The 24,278-nt window shown below is 42.8% G+C and overlaps 1 protein-coding gene and 1 long non-coding RNA gene across 7 annotated transcripts in view; both read left to right on the forward strand.

Moving 5' to 3' along the window:
* GGPS1 (geranylgeranyl diphosphate synthase 1) overlaps nt 1-24,278 on the forward strand; it is a 56,499-nt gene that overhangs the window by 20,956 nt on the left and 11,265 nt on the right. Inside the window, exon 2 of one of the 6 annotated variants that reach the window (XM_037895282.2) lies at nt 16,796-17,061. The exons of 4 other annotated variants lie outside the window; for them this stretch is intronic. The gene's annotated coding sequence lies outside the window, so the exon portion shown is untranslated. Of the gene's footprint in view, nt 1-1,417; nt 2,349-16,795; nt 17,062-24,278 lie in introns of those variants that run through there. One more of the 6 variants, XM_037895279.2, reaches the window with a different exon arrangement.
* On the forward strand, nt 2,915-4,298 carry LOC122465317. The gene is made up of 2 exons (XR_006290064.1): nt 2,915-3,738; nt 4,026-4,298. It is a non-coding gene; the product is annotated as an uncharacterized LOC122465317 (long non-coding RNA).

A 24,278-nucleotide genomic window follows, 5' to 3' on the forward strand; every position in this document is an offset into this window, starting at 1 on the left:
GTGGACTGCCCCGGGCCTGGCCCAGTACCTAAGGGATCTGGCCAGGCTGAGAGCAGCGTGTCTCCCAGCTAACTCCTCTGACTTCTGTTTGCTGGGATGGGGAGAGGAAGACAAGGTATCTGTCTGTGAATTGCCATGTCATAGCCTTCAGAGATATTCCCCAGCCAAGCAGGGACAAAGGAATGGTCATCCGTTTAAATCTCACTTCAGATGGTGTGTCCTGTAGGCTGTGCATTTCAGCAGCAGTCTTCTGTTCTGAAATAAGAAAGTACCTGTTTGTATTTCGCTAATCACTTCCACAGTCATGCCTCATATACCACAGCAGCAGAGGCGGTTTGTTCCCTTACTATTCTATTTCTTCAGGCAGAAGGGGTAGAAAATATTTTTGGGTGAGAGGGAGGTACCAGCTACCCCTTGGCATCATCATTGGCTTCCAGACTACAAAGTAAATGTAACATACTGAAGAGTCAAGCAGTGTAGCAAAAATGGTTCAGAAGTTTCACAACCTGCAGTAAGGTTCCTAAAAGCAGTATGTTGATGGTGTATTTAACCTCACTTAATGCAATTCCTGGCTTTGATAAGAATTGTAGGCTGGAGATGCCTACTTACAAAAATATTGCAAAAGAAGCAGACTGTAATTTACCTGTGCTGCAGTTTTGGAACTCCGCAGAATCCCCCATCTTGCAAGGCTAGCTAAGGGCTGTCTGACAATTCCAACAAACTGTGGATGCAGAGAGAGCAGTGTCTAAACGCGAGCAGGTGTTTTCAGTACAGAGACAGGGAATGAAGAAAGACAGTTGCTGGATGCTCTATGCTGACATTCAATCAAAGACATTTGAAACCAGAACTGTTTTTCACATGTTTTTGTTAACTTAAGGCTGTGGCTCTCAAGTTTGAGGCTACCAATTGAGCTCTCTACCCTACAAAGCAGTCTCCAGATGCCTGTATCTACCAATCAGGGAGTTGAGCGCTGAGCGTAGTTTGTTGCTGTAAAGTGTCAATCAGTAAATTCTGTCAAGTTTACATGACTTTTCTTTATTTTACCAAAATAAGCTGCTAATTGCATCTGGAAGGGGGATGCACTCTGTACAGTGACCCCTCCCCAAGCGTCTGCAGAGTCTTGCTTCTCCCAAGCTGGCCAGGACTAGTAGCAAGGAGCCCCTGGCTGGGGTATTTCCAACAGCACGGAAGAGATCACACCCACCTCCACCTCCCAGGAACCTCCTGCGGCTGCAGGAAGCTCTGCAGTTGCTGCCTTTCAGAGCCCAGAAGTGAGGGTGGCAATCCTATGGTGCGCGCGCTCTCTCGCATACCCACCCTGCAACAGGTTTGTGACCCCCGCCACCCGCTTCCCCCTCACTCCTCTGTATTTGGGTCAGGACCCCCTTCCCCCCCTCCCCCCCCCCTTACAACACTGTAAAATTTCAGATTTAAAATCTGAAAACATGAAATTTTACCAATTTTCAAATCCTAAGACTGTGAAATCAACCATAATGGTCCGTAAATTTGGTAGGGCCCTACCCATGGCTATCAGTAACAGTTCTGCCAGCACCATCAGCACTTCCTGTAGCAGAAGGCACAGGCAGGGACTCCCTTGCCAAACCATCACCACTGGCAGAGTCCCCTCCAATCAGCAAGGAGGGCCAGGGCAAGAACAAGCGCTACCCAGAAATCTGCAATGGCTGCTGCTACCACTTTTCCCACCCACCTCAACCCCATTGTCCCTTTTACCAGCTGTGGGAGCATCTGCCGTTCACCCCCAGGCATGTACCTAGGTGACTACTGACCCATTGCCATCCATTGTTCCTCCATTCACTGCTACCACTACTATGGCCCCACCACCACCTCCATCTCGGGCAGTCCACAAAGTTGTGGAGAGCGGCATTTTGGGTGGGGGCCTCTTTGTTCCTCTCGAGTCCTTAGAGGATCTGGCTGTAAGGGTGGCCCTCAGCTCTGTCCTGTCCTTCCTCCTCAGTGCTACCTTTTTAGCTTCTTCGTGCATCCCTGGGAAAACACCTCTCCCAGGACTCCCCTTCCCCCGGGTTGCAAGGATCCCATCCTCTGTTGCGTGCCTTTGTTCCACTGGCAAGTAATCTTCCCAGGTGCTACTGGTAGTGAGTGGCAGGGGGAATCTGGAGGGGTCTTTTGTAATACTCTATCAGGGCTTCCTCTACTGGATTCATTCACTGCTTTTTTTTTTTTTTCCTGCCAGGCTTTGGGGCGTATCTGGAGGTAACTGTCCCTTGGCCCAGGGGTGGCCAACCTGTGGCTCTGGAGCCACATGCGGCTCTTCAGAAGTTAATATGCGGCTCCTTGTATAGGCGCTGACTCTGGGACTGGAGCTACAGGTGCCAACTTTCCAATGTTCTGGGGGGTGCTCACTGCTCAACCCCTGGCTCTACCACGGGTCCTACCCCCACTCTATTCCTTCCTGCCCCCTCCCCTGAGCATGCAGTGCCCTCGCTGCACCTCCCCCCCCCCCCCCCCCACGCCTCCTGCACGCCGTGAAACAGCTGATAGGAGGAAGCAGCGCCGATGGGTGGGAGGTGCTGGGAGCGGGTCGGGGGGAGTTGATTTGGAGGGCAGGGGGCTGCTGACATACTACTGTGGCTCTTTGGCAATGTACATTGGTAAATTCTGGCTCCTGCTCAGGTTGGCCACCCCTGCCTTGGCCTGACAAAGGATGCTGGGCACCCCTAACACCCAGGAGGTGCTGGCCCTTCCACCACCAGTGACCCTAACTGCTTGGTTCCCCCTCCTCCTATGTCTCTGACAAATCCAATTTAGGCACTGGGCAGAGTGGATAAAAATCAGTGCTTTTTTTTTAAAAAAATCAAAACTGGATTTTTTTTTTTTGAGGAAAACATATCTTAATTAAAACTATCTTTAGATAAGTTATAGCTCAAAGATATCTCATCATGGAATAGGGATTATAAATTCGAATTCTGTCATATGAGAATATATTCATGTAATGCTTAAGAAAATTTGTAAATGAGTTCCAATAGCTTATGGAATAGGGACCCAATTTTATGGGGTTCCAGTGGCTTCTGTATTGATTATTTAGCTTAATCTTTCTATCTACCCAATGGGACTCAATGCTCAGTCTAGAAGATACCATCAAAGATACTTAGTTTTGCAGTTCTCAAACTCTGGTTTTGTCTCCAGAGATAACATGCTTGTTAACAGCAAAAATGTTTTAAAATAAATATATATAGAGGTGAGAAATAACAGACCTCAACCCTATTGTCCCTCTGCAAATTTGTGTACACGGAGTCAATCTCTTACCTTTCTCTAAAAATGCAAACTTTTCAAAAAGTTCAGTGAATAGAAGATTTGGACAAATAAATCTGGACAAAGAGGAGAAGTCTGGAGATAAATGTGAGAAGGGATGGACAGGCAGTAGAAACAAATGTGAAACTGTTTGAGAAGCATATTCCAGAAGTCTTGTGGTCTTTCAGTGTACCTTCGTTGATTTGGGATCTACCATACCATTCTCTCACTCAAAGGGAAAACCTATAATGGTAGCAGGTTGTAAGAGAGACCCAATCTGGGAATATTTTAATGAAGTTCCTCTACCTGTGGGTAAGACCGGCATGCGTGCAAAATGCAAACAGTGCAACAAAGAAATGCAAGCCCTAGTTGTCTGAATGAAACAACATTATGAGAAGCGTTCCTTCTCAGGAGAAAACTGCTTTGAAGATGATGAAAGGAACATGTCTGAACATGCAGGATCTTCAGGTTGGTAAACTTTTTTTTTGTTTATTTGTTTCATACTTCTTTCTTAAGGACTGCCTGTCTTCCTTCTTGGCCATTCTTGAATTCTCATGTTTGAGCAAAAAATACAGTTGTTACTCTATGGTACTATCATTTTAAATGCAGTTGTGATAAAAAATAGCTGAAATAAGCAGATCTTCCTTTTACAATTTCACCTCTAAAGTAGCACTGAGTGTCGGTGAACGCAATGAATAATACTAAATGAGCAGTATGGTGGTAATTAAATAACTGTATTGACTTATTTTGTTTAGGAGAATCCATCGTCAACATACAGGATACTGAAGACTATCAACCTTCAAGATCACCATCATTTTCTATAGTTTCAGAGTTATCTGCCAGTGAGAGTGTTTCAGTCACATCATGTATGTCAGATAGCCACAGTATGTCACCTGTAGCAAAAAGAGAAAAAAAAAAAAAAACTCCATCATCCAAAAAAAACCAACCATAGATAAGTTTGTGATAAGAACCAGCAGATTACAAAAAGAGGTGATTGATTGATTGGAAAAATTGCCGGTTTGTTTATGCAATAAGCTGTCCTTTCCGTATGATTGAGAATGCACACTTCATTAACATGGTTCAGTCATTAAGACCAGGATACAGTCCACCCAACAGAGCAGGTGTCACACGCAAATTGCTGGATAAAGTGTGTGAAAGAGAAATTGAGCAGTTTGCAAAAGGTCTAGAGGGTGAAATTGTTAACCTGAGTCTTGATGGGTGGAGCATTGTCCACAATAATCCTGTTGTATGTGCTTGTGTAACAACAGAAGGGAATGTCTTCCTTACAGAAACAATTGATACATCAGGAAATGCGCACACAGCAGAATACTTAGAAAAAGTAGCAGTAAAAGCTATAACAAACTTGGGGGGAAAAAATTCAAATGTCTGGTACGCAGGTTGGTCACAGACAATGCTGCAAATGTATCAAAGATGAGAAGAAATTTAGGAGAGTCCCAGGCTACTCTCATTGCAGTGCTCATTTGATGCACCTCCTAGCCAAAGACTTCAGTGTTCCAGAAATAAAGGCTAATGTTGTTGAAATTGCAAAATACTTCTGTAACAACCACTTTGCAGCAGTTAGCTAACTGTCCCACAAGACATGCGATAGAACTCCGTAGTGGACTGTTTTGAGCACTATATCAAGAACTGGCCTAATCTGATGACAGTTTGACTGTGACAGTGCCTTTTCTTTTTACACGATTTTGTTCACAAAGGTCTCAACATTGGGCTTAAGAGAAATGTTGAACACCTGCTGGGTATCCTGAAGCCTACTTCTGTAGCCCTGAAGAAAATGCAGGGAAATAGCTGTTTTATTGCTGACGCTGTTGAAATTTTGGAAGGAACTGAGTGAGTTCTTAAAAAGAGAAATATGCAATGACAGAGTTCAATTACAAGCATTTTAAAAAAACGACTGGGACAAGCACTATCTCCAGCTCATTTTCTTGCAAATATTCTCGATACTCTGTATCAGAGTCAAACCTTAACTGCTGAAGAAGAGGAGTTGGCTATGACATGGACATCCAGGAGTCAGTCCATCCATCCAACTATAATAAACTTTAGAGCTAAGGGTGAACCATTCAAGAAATACGTTTCTTTTAAAGAAAGTCACACCAGTGAACTGGTGGAAGTCACTTAAGCACTTGGATTCAGAGACTGTTGAAGTGGTGGTCTCCCTTTTTAACGCTGTTTCTGCTGGCGTAGAAAGAATATTTTCTTCCTTTGGACGAATTCATTCCAAATTGAGAAATTGTTTAGGTCCTGAAAAAGCAGGAAAGCTTGTTTTTCTTTTCCAGATTATGAACAAACAGGAAAATGAAGGTGAAGACGACTGAATTAGCTGCAGAAGCCAATATTTTAAGTTTCTCATGTTGACCTGGCTGACATTGTCTGTCTATCTTAATTCTTGGGTTTAAAAAAAAAAAATCAAACTACTTTAGTTAAAAACAATTTTAACAAAAACAGCCCTGATTTTAAAGTACTTTAATGTTTAACAAAATTCAAAAATTCATATGCTTGTTTTGTTAAAATATTTGTTTGCTGTTGAAGGAAAAAATCCAGAATACATAACGTTGTTTTAGTTGAATAAAACAATTTAAATGTCTGACTGGTGGTGATCTCCTCTTAAGACAGCATGGCAAGAAAATCCTCTAAATATTAATGATTAAGCTGTTGAATTGGAGATTGTTCACCTCCCAATGACTTCATAAATATCTGCTTCAGTTACCTTTGGTAAATGAAATAACCAAACAATCATTCATTTTCTGATATAGCTGTAAAACTAATCTGAAAAGCTTTCAAAATAAATCATTTTAAAAATGTATAGTGTGTACCTTCTAAAAATGAAACTACATCTATCTCTGAGTCGTGAAGAATATGTATTAAGGTTATAACAACCAACAAGAATGCACTTCTTTGTAGAAATCCATGATTAAATTGAGTCTTCCTGACTAGTGATTTAAATCACAATTTAAATTTGATTTAAATCAAATCCACCCTGGCACTGGGGTAGTAGCATCCAACTGAGCTGACAGACCACTCAGCTGTTAAATCAGGTGGGGTACTCAGAAGGTTGGGTTGAAGCAATGTCAGGGAGCCAGTCCATCTTGAGGGGAGACTGCCTTTTCCCGTCTTCCTATCCCTCATTTCTCTGGTCCCCATCTGATCACCCTTGCCTTGTGAGCCCACTCTCCAAACAGCAATGAGGATTGGATACTGGTGATGGGGAATGGAGGCAAGTGTGGCAAATGCAAGTCACAGGCCTAGCAACTCCCTCTGTTGTTAAAAGGGGGAGGAGGGACTGCTGTTCCTACTTCCACACTCCAGGAGAAGGTCCAGCAGCTGGAGCTGGCCAAGGAGACTCTGGTAGCAAAGCAGGACAATGCTTACCCATCCTCTGGAGTCTCTAATTGAGAAGGCCTCAGAGAACCCACTCATGCAACACACACACTTTAATCATCTGTTTCCCACTCCCTGCTGGACCACATTTACATTTCCCGTTTTAACATCTTGTGGGCCCACTCCTCCAGCGTGCATCTGGCCCCCTTCTTGGATCAACCTTTGGTGTCCATGATTGTTTCTCTGTTGCCTGAGCAGTCTGATCTTTCCTACTGGCATTTTAACAGCCTCAATTGAGGGGGTTGGACCTTAGTTGTGGATAGGCTTAGGCCTGCCTGTTCCAGTTGCCACAACAGATACACACCTGACTTCCTCGAATGAGGTAGGGGTCCTACAGACAAGAGCCTCCTGTGCTACACCACCATGATTCGTCTCCAAAGCAGATCCATTCTGAGCACTGAATGAGGCAAGGGTTTGGAATGTATGCAGTTAGACTGTATTCTTATGCATAAAGGGGCCAAATTAAGGTTGCACAGGCAACCTTAATTCTGGCATGTGTTTGACTTTGCAATTTTAATATTATTTACATGCACAGAATGACACTAAATTTTATGTAAAGAAGGCTTGGATGTTTCGCTATGGACTTGTGTGCTTTTTCTGAGACCTTCAGTCTATATCTGTCTTCAGTTGAGAGTGATGATAAATTCTTAGACATCTTTTCTCAATCATACCTCACTTGCATGGTTTCTCTCATCTTTTTTTGGTGGGTGTGGGAAAGGAGGAGACATGATGGGCAAGACCTGAGCCACTTCTAATTTAAAAACATGAGGCTTCGTATCATAAATCAAAAAAGGCGCACACCCATTTTATTTCCCATTGCGAGTACTCTTATCCCTTTCTTTGAAGTCTACTTCTTTACCCCCAGGCCACAAATCTGAACTCTCCAGCTCTCTAGCAGTGTATTATCTAGCTTAGCCTAGGAGCTTTTAACTTTTTTTTGGAACTAAGTTGGAAGTTGTGTAGATGGTGCCAAATTAGTTACCATTGTTTAAGAAAGAAATGGTGAAAATTGCATTGTCAACAGGGAGTTCTTGCTAAGCATGACAGTGTGGAAGCTGCAAACTTGGGAGAAAACTACATGTTACCCCGCCTCCAACTGCTCTTTCTTGGTATGAAAGTTACCTAGGGTTGTCACCATGTTCCTGAAAACACTATGTTCTTGTTTGCAGTGAGCCATACCTGAAAAATCTTGCATTAGGTCCTCTCCACTGGGACGAGCCACAGTAGAAGCACTAGACTATTGGTCCTAGTGCTGTTGGTCACCTCTTTTGGAGTGTTTTTTTCACCAGTATTAATGGCCAGTTCACACTAGTCTTCTGCTCCTTATTACCAGTAGAGTTAGGTGATTTTTCAGAAAAAGCTTAGAGTGGACGCAGCCAGCAGGATGTGTTGACTTTGAAATTGCGTTCTGTAGAGGACTGGGGCCTAGGAAATCTGGCCTAGCAGTTACAGCTCAGCCAGGATCCGCACATCAGGGATGGTAGTCGGTGAGCAGGGGTCGGAGGAATTGCTAGAGCCGGGTTCAGTAAGCCAGGGTCAGAGTCATATGCCAATTAGAGGTAGTACTAGGATGGAGTCAGGAGGCAAGAGTCAGGTTCATAGTCAGGCTGGGGTCAGAGAAGGGGATGAGGTGAGGTCTGAAGTTGCAACAGGCCAAAAGTCTGTGTGGTTGCCCAGACAACTTCCTTGGGCCCCCTCCAAGATTAAATAGGGCACTTGGCCACTCAGAGATCTGCAGGGTACTGTCACTCCTGGGTTCCTTGCATGGTACTTCCTGTGGCATCTGTGATCCATAGTGCTCCCTGGCTGTGGCTCCACATGACCTCACAGTGGAACATCAGCAGTCCCAGGTTATAGTCCACAGATCCTTACACTTTCACTTCCCTCTGTAGCCCAGAGGGTTTTTTGGTGTAATGTGTTTTTTAAATACGAATATTGGAAGGAGTTTGGTTTACCTGTGAAATCCTGTTTGTTTTTGAGGGAGAGGGTTGACCGTTAGTTGACTCTCAGAACTATAGAGTCATAATAATGCATTGAAAATGTGATGTGATAAGTACTACAATATTAAATAATGTTAAGACAGTGTGGAAAACAGGCCTGTTACCTTTATACTGTCTGCTAAAATCTCTCTTCCGTAGTATGTTGAGGGAAAAAAGGTACCATAAATAACTTTTAGAACTCTTAAGACATGAGAGGGAGTGAACTGTTAATATAAGCTTCTGGTGGTGTTTGGTGCTCTGCCTGTGGCTTTGTCTCCATCACAATGCATTTATTAAATCAAAAAGACACTCTGGTGTTTTAATACTATAATAAACCTGGCATAACACAGAACTAGGATTAAGACACATTGATCTAACAGTCTTAAAAATTATTTCACCATCTGTTAAACCTTTAACATTGCAGAGCAATAGTCAGCATGCTAGTTTAACTCTCATTTTTATAAGTAAAGAATGCTTTGGTTTAGGCCCTAAATTTCAAAATTAGATTTCTTATTTTCCAACCGATAGTCTACTGTAAGACTAACTGGATATTTATCATTAAATTTTCCCTTTTTCTTGTGCGCGCACACATGCACCGCCACCCTCCTCCCCCGGATGTCATTATTCATCTCTTCATACCATGGTAATAGAGTTATTCATCTAATTGGTCAGAAATAATCCTAATATAAATAAAGTTACCATAACGAACACAAGTAAACTTTATGCAGATGGTGTTATGGTATTAATGCTACTAGAATTTCAAGAAGAAATCTTAAGGTTTGGCAAAACATCAGGATATTAAAAAACTGGCAAATCAGAGCTCCTAGACATAAGTGTGCTCTCTGATCTATGGAAAGATATGAAAGATAATTCCAAATACAAATTGGTAACTACTTCAGTAAGATACCTGGGAATACACATTCCTAAAAGCTAGCAAGACATAATAATTATGCTCCATTGATTTAAGAGTATCAAAACATATCTGGAAAATTGGTCAAAATACAAAATTCCATAGCTATGCAAAATTGCATCAGTTAAGATGAGTATCTTACCCTAAATTAACATCCTTTTCGAAACACTTCTGGTTTTAGTTCTGTGCAATTCCTGATTAAACTAAATTGAGGAAATAAGAAATCCAGGGTTAAGCAGTCTAGTTTAGAAACCATGGCAAAAACTATTCACTCTATCAAACATTAAGCACCATTTATAAAGCTAGTCAAATTAGAAACCTAATGTACTGGCTAATGCCAAACCCTAATAAGCAGCAGGCAGACACAGAATGATTTCATTCTGAGAAATCAAATTCACCTGATTCCCTGGCTAAATAAATCTTATAGGTCAAAATCAATGTTTAATCACCCTTTTATGAAAGCAATAGTAGAAATTTGGGATAATTTATTTAGAAAGCTAAGCCACTGCTCATAGTAGATAATACGGAATTTAACCCCAGTAAAAGCCTGGGAAGTTTTGATGTTTAGGAATTTATAGGTATATCAACTTGGCCAGCTGTTTTGAAACCACACATTTTGATTGCTTAAGGGTACACAACTTGCCAGAAGACACCAAAATTCCAATATATCAATACCAATAATTGAGAAATTTGCATACCCACCCACACAAAAAGGCAAACCTAAGCAGAAAACTGATGGAATTTGAAAAAACTATTCACTACATCTGTGAAACACAAAGGATTATTCTCCATTCTATATAAAGTAATCTCTAGCTTAGAGGAAATAGCTATGTTATTGAAAAGATGAAAAGTTGATGTAGGCATAGACACAAACTTTTGACTATGAAGGGAGAAACCCCTTTGACAATAGCCAAAGTTAAACTCAAAATTAAGATATTAAAATAAAGAGGCAGAAGGAGAAAAGCTTAATCTGTAGAGTTTTGATAGGAAACAAGTCACACATCTAAATGTAAGAAAAGCAGAAATTTATAGATAAACATGAGATGAGTCTTCAACTGATGCTATCAAGTAAAAAGAAAAGACAGGAGAAAAGCATCAACCATGATGTGATCAATGTCACTAGGTTTGAGGAAAGCGACTAGTAGCAGGACTTGTTAATACAGCTTTAAGGATTTCCATATGCCAACTTAGTTATGTATTTGTATATAATACTAAGTTTAGATTGCTGTTATAAAAGAATGGAGGTGTTAATTTTTTTTTTAATGCTGTTGCTGATTTGAACCAAATGCACGGAAAAGAATCCTATAGGTGTGCCTTATGCAACCAGACCATGACCCTGGGTAGCTGCCTCAGTTAGTGGGGAAATCTGCTTTAAAGAGTTATTTTGGAGGCTTAATTCTAAAGGACAGTGAGGAAAATTCTCTGTGGGGGTGTTGTTCAGTTGTCCTCTTCAAAGTTATATGAAAGTTGCTGAAGTGCTGCAACTATCCACACATTAGCAATATATCCCATGATTTTCTAGGGAGAGGAAGATGGGGGTTGGAGGCATGAGGAGCAAGAATCAAGAAATGCCAATCAAGTTGTGCTACATCTACCCTAAAAGATGATGTGGGAAACTCTCATTAGAAAATGCGAGTGAAATGGGCATCCAATTGTTAGACTAGTACCTGGAAAACTTAATCCTCCTTTCTTAATGCTATGGTTTTATTCCTACCGGGCCCCATCTTGTTGTTGTAGTGATGGTAGAGGGAGAAGGAAGTACTTCCCAGATATTGGATGTTTCATATGTTTGATTTTTATTTAAGCTAGCTAACTTTCTCTTTAAAAATTTGTATTTAAAATAATAGCATTGGAAAGGTTGTCGTCTTATCTAGAGCTGCTACTTGTTTGAGTGTTAATAATGCCTTCTGATTTTCAAATAAAATTAGGTTTCAGAGTAGCAGCCGTGTTAGTCTGTATTCGCAAAAAGAAAAGGAGTACTTGTGGCACCTTAGAGACTAACAAATTTATTTGAGCATAAGCTTTCATGAGCTACCGATGAAGTGAGCGGTAGCTCACGAAAGCTTATGCTCAAATTTGTTAGTCTCTAAGGTGCCACAAGTACTCCTTTTCTTTTTGCAAATAAAATTAGGTGGCTGCTAGTGTTCTGGTTAAAATCAGCTTGTTGCCATCAGGAATTACAGCTGTAAATGCACTGCGGTCTGCCTTGCCTTATAATAAGCTCTTTCTACTCTGAAGAGTAGACCACAATATGCCTTCAGCTAGATAATTGCTCTGGTGTCTGGCTTTTCCCAGAGTGACTGACAGAGCAGTAATAATACACAATGGTGGTTTTTTAAAAAAAAAAAAAAAGACTGAACACATCTGGTAAAGACTTTAAAATCTAAAACTACACTCCTTTTCCTTTCACTCTCCCCCAGATAAATTCCCAGTGCCATTTAAAACATCTGTTTCAGACCTGTCAGTTTTCTATCTGTACGTTTTCCTTAAATGTCTGTCTTTTCTCCTCTATTTGATTGTCCAGGCAGGCGGCAAGGAAGGTAGTGGCATGCTGTTGTGCATATACTCGTTATATTAGTATGGCCTTTCAGAGGCTTCGTTCCTTGCCTTTATGCTATAGCTGTCAGCATTTTTCAAAAACAGGGAAATGGAGCAAGTACACAAACTAAACTACACCAGTATCCCTGACTTTACTGACTCCTTAGAACAGCAAGATGGAGAAATGCAATAGTGTTTCTTCAAAAAGTGGGTCACAGGAAATCTGTGAAAATAAAGGGAAAGATGAATGCTTTTCTGTACAGATAGTGTTCTTTCTCCTTGAATACAATGTCTAGACAGCCTTACTGTTTAGGGTAGACTAGTCTTAACAATTCAAATACTTGTCTAGGACAAGTGACTAAAATATGCCAAATCCTTCATATAATGTAGTGGTCCATCTAGATTTCATACTAACGCAGAGCTGTATACCTCGTGGTTAAATCAGTTATTGAACATTTAATGTTCTGTAAGCTTTATTTTTAGGAAACCTGCTATAACAGCAGAAATAGCTGTCTAATGTGTTTAAAACCAACTGTTCTCTCCATAGGCATGTAATTCACTAAGGCGGAAGCCAAGTAAACAGTGTTGCTATGGGTTTGGTATAGTAGGTGTCTTACAACATTGCAGTAAAATTACTCAAGTGCAGTATTACCTTTGAATAGTCCTCCCCATAGAAGTATTGAAATACTTATTAATACTTCACCAGCAGACAACACTGTTCACTAAATGTACACAGTTGTAGGATATATTCAGTATCTCGAAACTGCAGGCTTGGTGCTGCTTTTTTTCCCCAGTTTGATGTGCTCCAAGAAAATCTCCTAGAAAATTAAAGCACCTTGTCGGAGAATTCTTAGCTCATTTATGAGGAAATGTGAAAACTTACAGCACATAGCTGAAATGTGCTTGCTTGTCCCATTTGTTGAGCATCTGGTACAGATAAGTTTGTTATAACTCAAGTCCTCTTAATGTAACTGAGGACCAATTTGAAAATTGTATTTGCACTTCATAGAATACCAGGGTTGGAAGGGACCTCAGGAGGTCATCTAGTCCAACCCCCTGTTCAAAGCAGGACCAATCCCCAACTAAATCGTCCTTAAGTGTGTACCTACTACTGTTACAGTGAACACAGAAATAGCTTATAACAAGAGGTAGAAGGTGAGACTCTTTTTTTCTTTTAAATTTGTGCACTGTTTCATTGTCTTGTTTCTAGTCAATTGCACTTCGTCTTATGCATTAGCATGATGACTTTATTCTTAATCATAATATCAATCATAAGACATCTGTGTACCCTGGTGATTTTAATAGCCACGATATAGCATGGGGCTATTCAACAGATTAGTGCTGCAGGTGAACAGCTCACTGAGCTGTTCAATGCAAAGCAAAAGGGTACCTTCCATTCAGCCTGAAGAGGGAAAAAAGAATAGACACTTGACTTACGTTTTGTGTCCATTGACTCCAGCAGATCACCACTTATTGCCTTTCAAACTGTCCTGGACAACTTCCTGCACAGTCAGCACTGGCCAGTAGTGGTGGTATACATTGTCTTCAAACTCTTGTCACTACCAGCGTCTCAAACATCAGTAGCATACCAAAAAATTCTAAAAACTTTGACTCTTTCACAAAGCTGCTTATTGAAGCCTCAAAGAAGAATATCACCCTTGGTTACAGGAACTTCTTTATGCCATGATGGAGTTGAGAGCGCAAAACACTCCTAAGGGAGTATGAAGCTACTGGTGACCTGGACTTAGCCACTGCTCTCCTGGAGTTGACAATGGAGTCTACAACAGTGGTACCCAACTTTATTACACAAGAGGGCCACATAAACCTAAGCACAACCTTGTGTGGGCCAAACAGCTTCTATATATTTTAATAAGCTTTAAAGTTGCCTGTACTGATTTATAGTTCATCTTACTTCGTGTGTATTTAGATAAACAATACTGTACGTAGCTTGTTTCTATTTACACACCTGTGTAAACTAAAATGTTCTAAACATGACACAATGCTAATAAATCTCCCTTTAGTATATTGTGTTGAAGCAGGCTGCAGGCCTTCTGAAATGCTCTGGCGGGCTGTAGGTTGGGCACCCAGGTGTACAAGATGATGACAATGGACAGCAACAGTGGAGGCCACAAACTTAATGCACTCAAGCTGGAAAGCATGGACCCTTGTGTGGTACCTAGGTGAAGTTGTGCGCATACCGCATGTCACTGTTAGCAGCATTGCCAGCCACCTACCAAAAAATTCCAAAATTTTTGTAAGCTGACAAAACAAAAAGAGGCAAAAACACCTCTTACGGAATTCTGCCCACAAAGTGCCCCTTCATCAAGTCTGTCAGTCCTTTACAAGAACTGAGATTGATGCTGGCATTGACAGATGGCACAATTGATGGCAGCGCTACTTATTGTAGTCATCGCCGCCAGCAAACTCCCAACCACTTTGTGACAATCTTAGGACTGGAAGGGACCTCGAGAGGTTATCTAATAGAGTCCCCTGCACTCATGGCAGGACTAAACATTATCTAGACCATCCCTGACAGGTGTTTGTCTAACCTGATCTTAAAAATCTCTAGTGATGGAGATTGCACAACCTCCCTAGGCAATTTGTTCCAGTGGTTAACTACCCTCAGAGTACATTTTTCCTAATGTCCAGCCTAAACCACCCTTGCTGCAATTTAAGCCCCCTTGCTTCTTGTCCTATCCTTAGAGGTTAACAAGAACAATTTATCTCCTCCTCTTTGTAACAACCTTTTATGTACTTGAAAACTGTTATGTCCCCTCTTTTCTTCTCCAGACTAAACAAACCAACTTTTTTCAGACTTCCCTCATACGTCATGTTTTCTAGACTTCTAATCATTTTTGTTGCTCTTCTCTAGACTTTCTCCAGTTTGTCCAAATCTTTCCTGAAAGGTAGCCTTCAGAATTAAACACACTGCTCCTGTTGAGGCCTACTCAGCATGGAGTAGAGCAGAAGAATTATTTCTCGTGTCTTGCTTACAACATTCCTGCTAATACATCCTAACGTGATTGCTTTTTTTTTTTTTTTGCACTTATTACACTGTTGACTCATATTTAGCTTGTGATCCACTATGAACCCCAGATCCCTTACTGCAGTACTCCTTCCTAGGCAGTCCTTTCCCATTTTGTATGTATGCAACTGATTGTTCCTTCCTAAGTGGTGTACGTTGCATTTGTCTTTATTGAATTTCATCATGTTTGCTTCAGCGTGGTATCGTCCATAAATTTTTATGTGTATTCTCTCTATGCCATTATCTAAATCATTGATGAAGATATTGAAAAGAGCCATGTGCGACCCTACTCAGTATGCCCTGCCAGCTTGACTCTGAACTACTGATCGCTACTCTCTGGCAATGGTTTTCCAACTAGCTATGCACCCACCTTCCAGTAGCTCCATCTTAGTTGTATTTCCCTAGTGTGTTTGTGAGGTCACGTGAGACAGTATCAAAAGCCTTTACTAAAGTCAAGATGTGCCACATCTACTGCTTCCCCATCCACAAGGCTTGTTAACCTGTCAAAGAAAGCTATTAGGTTGTTTTGACCTTTTTTCCTTAACAAATCCATGCTGACTGTTATCACTTTATCTTCTAGGTGTTTGCAAATTGCTTAATTATTTGCTCCATTACTTTTCTGGGTCCTGAAGTTAAACTGACTGGGGTCTGTAATTCCCCAGTTGTCCTTATTTTTCTCTTTATAGATTGGTAGTATATTTGCTCTTTTCCAGTCCTCTGGAATCTCTCCTGTCTTCCCTGACTTTTCAAAGATAATCACTATGGTCATATCTCCTCAGTCAGCTCCTTAAGTACTTTAGGATGTATTTAATCAGGCCCTGGTGACTTGAAGACATCTAACTTGTAACTTAAAGTAATTTTTAACTTATTTCCATATTTTAGACTCTGAGTCTGCTTCATTTTCACTGGCATTCACTGTCAGATGTCCAGGCACTACTAACCTTTTGGTGAAAACTGAAATGAAGTCATTTAGTACTTTGATATTTCCACACTTTCTGTAACTGTGTTCTCCCCCTCATTGAGTAATGGGCCTGCCCTGCCCTCGGTCTTGCTCTTCCTTCTATGCATTTGTAGAATGTTTTCTTGTTACCCTTTATGTCTCTAGCTAGTTTAATCTCTTTTTGTACCTCAGCCTTCCTAATTTTGTCACTACACGCGTATTTGTTCATATTCATCGTTTGTAATTTGACCTAGTTTCCACTTCTTGTGGGACTTTTTTTGAGTTTCAGATCATTGAAAATCTCCTGGTTAAGCCAGGGTGGTCTCTTGCCATACTTCCTATGCATTAGGATAGTTTGCTCTTGTGCTTTTAATAATGTCTCTTTGGAAAAACTATCAACTCTCTTGAACGGTTTTTCCCCTTAGACTTGCTTTCAATGGGATCTATCTTACCAAATCCCTGAGCCTGCCTTTTTGAAATCCACTGTCTTTACTGGGCTCTTTCCCTCCTACCATCCTTTAGAATCATGAACTCTACCATTTTATGATCACTTACACCCTAGCTGCCTTCCACTTTGGGTTTCAAATTCTCAACTAGTTTCTCCCTGTTTGGTCAAAAACAAATCTTGAACAGCCTCTCCCCTAGTAGCTTTCTCCACCTTCTAAAATAAATTGTTTCCAATCCATTCCAAGAACCTGTTGGATAATCTGTGTCCTGCTGTGTTGTTTTCCCAACAGATATCTGGAATTAAAGTCCTCCATCACCACCAAGGTCATCGCCATTTTAAAACCTGGTGTGACTGGACTCCCCGGGAGCGCTGCTGAGGTCACTCAATTAGGGTGAACTGCAAAGAATGGGGCAGATAATCCCCAAAGCTGGTGGATATTTTCTATACTTACATTTACCAAGCCAGGACAAAACAGCTTCTTTATTACCTCAGTGGTTGCCAAGAAGCCAACAACACAGTTCCCTTGAAGTAACCCAGCCTCAGGCCTCCATCCAGGTACCCAAGTCAAATACGATTATTTCTGAGACTCTCTTATTTCATCATATAAAAGCAAAGGTTCTACCAATCCCAAAGGATCGGACACATTACCTCCCAGGTTAATGAATATTCCAGATATTATCCAAATACACGCTTACAGTCAATTATTAATGAAACTAAAATTTATTTAAAAAATAGTATACATACAGACACGAATTCAATTCCTGAGGTTCAGATTTATAGCAGAGATCGTAAGCTTTATAGATGGAAAGAGTTCTTTTTTATTTTAGTCCATATGTTATAGTCCAATGCCCAATATATTCAGGGTGGACCAGTCAGCACTGGGATCTCAATCTTGTGGCTTAAGCTTCTCCTGTATTGAAGCCTCAAGCAGATCTGAGATGACAGGATCAGGACCCAGAGGTCTTTTTATATCATTTTCTAGCAGCCTGTTTACCCAGACAGTCCTAGGTAAACAGTAAGTTTTCGATGTAACCTTCTGTTTCCTGAACACCACCAGTAATTAGTTACACAAATTAACATAGGGCAATTTATTCATTAGACAGTCTATTACAAACTTCAAAGAGAAATATAGACAATGACATTATTTCACTCAAGATTAATCTAAATGTTAATATTCCCTTTTGATCTCTGAATTAATAGTGATAGTGACAGACCGGAACAGTCTGTTTATGTGGCTGTCCTCTAAGATACATACAATTAGTATAACCTCTAATTCTTTAATACAGGTTTGCATTTCAAAGTTCTAGCCTATCTAGCCTTAATTACCATTTCTAACATGTTTCTACAGGCTGACTCTGGGTTAATTAGCCTACAGGATACTTAACCCTTTCCGGTCATGGGCTACATTCTTTATAAGAATCGTTGCAAGTATATAACAGTGGTAGAAATAATGATTTGCATGATTATATTTTAATTACACAATGTCACACCTGGAAAGGCATTCAGTGACCCCCAAAAGCTTCTGCCCTGTGTGTGTTGTACAGAGGAGAGAAAATTACTGGGGACAATCCGGGCAAGGCAGACCACGGTTCCCACAGAGTGAGCAGGTTTCAGGGCAGGGCAAAGCTACTGTGACCAGTAGTTTGCACTGACTACACATATTGAGGCCAGCTTTCAGCAGGCACTTTAAACAAGTGCAACTTGTCATCCACCTGTGACGCTATCTGGCATAAGGGGCTCTGCTGAAGCTATCCAACCTTGTCAGTGCAATCAGATGGTTTTGATTCATTAGGTCAGTGTTTTTGGACAGAATGTTCCATTTCCATCAGCAGTCAGGTTGGCAAAAAGGCGAATCTGTACAATGGCCTCCCAAGGGATCAGTTTATTCCCCAGCCAAGTCATGGGTGCCTGTTCAGGGAAAAAGCTTGCACGCAGACCTTGTTGATATCCAACTAAATGTGTCTGAGACTTGTAACTGGCACCCTGAAGTCCATTGTAGTGCCTTGGTTTCCAGGCATCTCAAACATCCTTCCTCCAACCAGCCAGTGAGAGAGGAATATGTTGCATAAGTACAAGAAAGCTGTTACTAACCTAAGCTCCCGCTCCATGACAACATGAACTTTTTCACCTGCCTCACACGCCTCTTAAGCCCTGCTGACCATTCTGAGCATCTAGAGAAGCTCTTCTGTTATCCAACTTCAACCCTGGCAGATGCAATGGGCAGGCTCTGACATAAATAACGTGCACCCTGTAGATGATCCCACCATTAAACCTCTCCTGGTGTCTTGCTCTGCTAAAGACAGTGGATGAGTATCAGCCATATTGGGACGTTACATAGATTGCGTGCACCTGCTGCACTAAAGAAGAATCAAGGATTTGCCACAGCATGAATGCGGAGACCTCCAAACTGTGAACCAAGTGCCCCACCTTCTCATTTACAGGAGCTATAGCGTCTCCTGAAGCCCTCAAATGGATTTCAGACCTTTCTATTAACTTGTAAATGTTCCTATTTCAATATGAAAGATGATTACTTTTGTGAACTTCTCTGAGGGGAACTCATCTGTATGCTGTTCTCCAGGCTCTGCAGTGTGAGTACCATGGTAGCTTTTTTGCTGCTGTTTTGCAGTTTGGGACCAGAAGGACATTTACTTTCCTGGACCTCTGCACAGGATGGAGAGAGAACTCCTCTCTTTGCTCCCCAGGACCCTCAACATAGATATGGGGCACTATATTTAGTGCTTTGCCCCTGTGCTCATCAACAGGTTCCAGAGGTAGTTTGGGGGAGAGCAAGCCCCCCAAAAGGTAGATTATCTTGAGTAAGATCCCTACCACAGGACAGGTCCAGAAGCCAAGAGACTGTGGATTTGGAGGAGAAAGTAGAAGCCAAACCCCGCACTGGTCTCCCCCAGCAGAGGAGAGGCAGTGTTGGGACTGGAAGGGACCACACTCATAAGAGGAATCAGAAGGAGCAGGGGACAGGAGGTAATGGGGGTCCTAGTCTCTTGAGGAAACAGGACAGTGGGAGCATCTAGGCTGAGACCAGGAAGCAGGGTTGCTTATCCTGTTCCCATAAAGAAACCTGGACCATGTGAGTTGAGTTTGGAAGAGGCATGCTAGTAGGGATCCTCAGCCCAACTCCCTCCACAAAATCTGTGGCCTGGAGCAGATAGACTGAGAAGACTGCAGAGATTGCCCTCTGCCTGCTGGGAAGACTACTGAGAGTGCCCCCCGCCAGCACAGGCTAATCTGGGAGGGCTGGTGGGCACAAGGACTTTGTCATACCCAACATCCACCCACCTTCCATGGGAATAAAAGAGCCAAGAGCTGCTAGGTCTTTAAAGAAAGGGGTGGCTGACCTTTGCCTCCTGGGAGTGCATGCACAGCAAGGGGCTTTGACCCTCTCGTGAAAATTCCCAGTGCCCCATACTGTTCATACTCCCTGTTCTGGGTAGGTCCTTCACACAGCAATAGGAGAGACACTCTCTTTAACTTAAACAGTCAAACTTTTTTTAAAACACTTGCAGGATGCTCAGAGGTTGGTCATTGTCCCCAAAACTAATTGTCATGTGAAATTGATCAGTTTCAAGTTGTCCTTCCTTTAATTTTGCTCTGCAAAGAATAGTATAAAAACATCCTGAAACCTGATTCTGGCATGCCCAGCTTTGGGGTTTGTATAGAGCTATTTTCACAGGAACTCTTAGTAAGCACTGACTTAATATGCTTTTGAAATTGTCAAGGGTCTTAAACAAACTTGTTCCTTCAGGAAGCTGAGCTCAGGATAACCTGAACTCTCTTTATATTAAAAGATCTCTGTTTTAGTGTTCTCACTAATTGATCTGGCAGTTGCTATTATTTTTTTTTAAAAAGTATAGGCATATGCATATTATGCATTAAACTGATTAAAATTTTATTTTCCTACTTTCTGATAAAACAGCAGTTAGATTTATTAGCTTGGCTCCTCTAAAAGTGAAATTTGGACTCTAAATCTTCTGTCTTTCATCTTTCTGAGAAAGTGGTGATTGCTTGCTCTGTTAATTCATTCTGAGAATCAAGTATTACTATTAGGGTATGTCTACACTATGAAGTTATGTTGAATTTATAGAAGTCGGTTTTTTAGAAGGCGTCTTTATATAGTCGATTAATGCTCTAAGTGCATTAACTCGGTGGAGTGCTTCCACGGTATCGAGGCTAGCGTCGACTTCCCGCAGTCTCCTCCGCCCCTTGGAATTCTGGGTTGAGATCCCAATGCCTAATGGGGCAAAAACATTGTTGCGGGTGGTTCTGGGTACATGTCGTCAGACCCTCGCTCCCTCCCTCCGTGAAAGCAATGGCAGGCAATCATTTCGCACCTTTTTTCCTGAGTTACCTGTGCAGTCGCCATACCACGGCAAGCATGGAGCCCGCTCCGCTCACTGTCACCATACGTCTCCTGCATGCTGGCAGATGCGGTACTGCATTGCTACACAGTAGCAGCCCATTGCCTTGTGGCAGCAGACAGTGCAATAGGCCTGATAACCATTGTCGTCATGTCCAAGGTGCTCCTGGCCGCCTCTGTAAGGTCGGTCAGGAGCGCCTGGGCAGACATGGGCACAGGGACTGAAATAGGAGTGACTCAACCAGGTTATTCTCTTTAGTCCTGCTGGCAGTCCTACTGCAGCGTCTTCTGGCGAGCAGCCAGGAGATGAGGATGGCTAGCAGTCCTACTGCACTGTCTGCTGCCAGCCAAAGATGTAAAAGATAGATGGAGTGAATCAAAACAAGAAATATACAAAGGAAATCTGGTGTTCATTTGCTCCTCCCTCCCTCCTTGAAATTAACGGTCGACAATCGTTTTGGTGAGGTCTGTCAGGGGCACCTTGAAAAGTTTAATGGAGATTCAGTCCTGCCTGAAATACTGGGGGAGGGATAACTCAGTGGGTTGAGCATTGGCCTGCTAAACCCAGGGTTTTGAGTTCAGTCCTTGAGGGGGCCATTCTTTGTGACAGTTGTTTTTGTTTCTCCCTGATGAAAAGCCACCCCCTTTGTTGATTTTAATTCCCTATAAGCCAACCCTGTAAGCCATGTCATCAGTCGCCCCTCCCTCCGTCAGAGCAATGGCAGACAATCGTTCCGCGCCTCTTTTCTGTGAAGACGCCATACCATGGCAAGCATGGAGCCTGCTCAGATCACTTTGGCAATTAGAAGCACGTTAAACACCACATGCATTATCCAGCAGTATATGCAGCACCAGAACCTGGCAAAGCGAAACCGGGCGAGTAGGCGACATCAGCGCAGTGACGAGAGTGATGAGGACATGGACAGACTTCTCTCAAAGCATGGGCCCTGGCAATGCGGGAATCGTGGTGCTAACGGGGTAGGTTCATGCGGTGGAACGCCAATTCTGGGCCCGGGAAACAAGCACAGACTGGTGGGACTGCATAGTGTTGCAGGTCTGGGACGATTCCCAGTGGCTGCAAGACTTACGCATGTGAAAGGGCACCTTCATGGAACTTTGTGACTTGCTTTCCCCTGCCCTGAGGCGCATGAATATCAAGATGAGAGCAGCCCTCACAGTTGAGAAGCGAGTGGCAATAGCCCTTTGGAAGCTTGCAATGCTAGACAACTACCAGTCAGTTGGGAATCAATTTGGAGTGGGCAAATCTACTGTGGGGGCTGCTGTGATGCAAGTAGCCAACGCTATCACTGAGCTGCTGATATCAAGGGTAGTAACTCTGGGAAATGTGCAGGTCATTGTGGATGGCTTTGCTGCAATGGGATTCCCTAACTGTGGTGGGGCCATAGACGGAACCCATATCCTTATCTTGGCACTGGAGCACGAGGCCAGTGAGTACATAAACCACAAGGGGTACTTTCCAATGGTGCTGCAAGCACTGGTGGATCACAAGGGACACTTCACCAACATCAACATGGGATGGCCGGGAAAGGTACATGACGCTCGCATCTTCAGGAACTATGGTCTGTTTCAAAAGCTGCAGGAAGGGACTTTATTCCAGACCAGAAGATAACCGTTGGGGATGTTGAAATGCCTAGAGTTATCCTTGGGGACCCAGCCTACCCCTTAATGCCTTGGCTCATGAAGCCGTACACAGGTAGCCTGGACAGTAGTCAGGAGCTGTTCAACTACAGGCTGAGCAAGTGTAGAATGTGCATTTGGACCTTTAAAAGCGTGCTGGCGCAGTTTACTGACTTTTAGACCTCAGCGAAACCAATATTCCCATTGTTATTACTGCTTGCTGTGCGCTCCACAATATCTGTGAGAGTAAGGGGGAGGTGTTTATGGCGGGGTGGGAGGTTGAGGCAAATCGCCTGGCCGCTGGTTATGTGCAGCCAGACACCAGGGCGGTTAGAAGAGCACAGGAGGGCGCGGTGCGCCTCAGAGAAGCTTTGAAAACCAGTTTCATGGCTGGCCAGGCTACTGTGTGAAAGTTCTGTTTGTTTCTCATTGATGAACACCCCCCCCTTGGTTCACTCTACTTCCCTGTAAGCTAACCACCCTCCCCTCGTCCCTTCGATCACCGCTTGTAGAGGCAATAGTCACTGTTGCTTCACATTCATGCATTCTTTATTAATTCATCACACAAATAGGGGGATAACTGCCAAGGTAACCCGGGAGGGGTGGTGGAGGAGGGAAGAACAAGGCCACACAGCATTTTGGAACTTATTGAATGCCAGCCTTCTGTTGCTTGGGCAATCCTCTGGGGTGGAGTAACTGGGTGGCCAGAGGGGCCCCCCGCCACTGCGTTCTTGGGTGTCTGGGTGAGGAGGCTATGGAACTTGGGGAGGAGGGTGGTTGGTTACACAGGAACTGTATCAGTGGCCTGTGCTCCTGCTGCCTTTCCTGCAGCTCAACCATACGCTGGAGCGTATTAGTTTGATCCTCCAGCAGCCTCAGCATTGAATCCTGCCTCTTCTCATCACGCTGCCACCACCTATCAGCTTCAGCCCGCCACCTCTTCTCCTGGTAATTTTGTGCTTTCCTGCACTCTGACATTGTCTGCCTCCACGCATTAGTCTGTGCTCTGTCAGTGTGGGAGGACAGCATGAGGTCAGAGAACACTTCATCGCGAGTGTGGTTTTTTTCACCTTCTAATATTCGCTAGCCTCTGGGAAGGAGAAGATCCTGTGATCCTTGAAACACATGCAGCTGGTGGAGGAAAAGAGTAAGGGACAGTGGTATTTAAAACACATTTTATAGAACAATGGGTACACTCTCTTTCACAGTAAACCTTGCTGTTAACATTACATACATAGCACGTGCTTTTGTTACAAGGTCGCATTTTGCCTTCCCCCACCGTGTGGCTAACCCCTCACCCCTCCCTGTGGCTAACAGTGGGGAACATTTCTGTTCAGCCACAGGCAAACAGCCCAGCAGGAACGGGCACCTCTGAATGTCCGCTTAAGAAAAGCACCCTATTTCAACCAGGTGACCATGAATGATACCACTCTCCTGAGGATAACACAGAGAGATAAAGAATGGATGTTGTTTGAATGGCAGCAAACATACACTGCAATGCTTTGTTCTGCAGTGATTCCCGACTATGTGTTACTGGCCTGGCATGGTAAAGTGTCCTACCATGGTGGATGGAATAAGGCTACCCTCCCCAGAAACCTTTTGCAAAGGCTTTGGGAGTACATCTAGGAGAGCTTTACAGAGATGTCCCTGGAGGATTTCTGCTCCATCCCCAGACACGTTAACAGACTTTTCCAGTAGCTGTACTAATCGTGAAAGCCAAGGCAAATTAATCATTAAACCTGCTTGCTTTTAAACCATG

This window comes from Chelonia mydas, chromosome 3 (genome assembly GCF_015237465.2).
Source record: "Chelonia mydas isolate rCheMyd1 chromosome 3, rCheMyd1.pri.v2, whole genome shotgun sequence".
Taxonomy (NCBI): Eukaryota; Metazoa; Chordata; order Testudines; family Cheloniidae; genus Chelonia; species Chelonia mydas.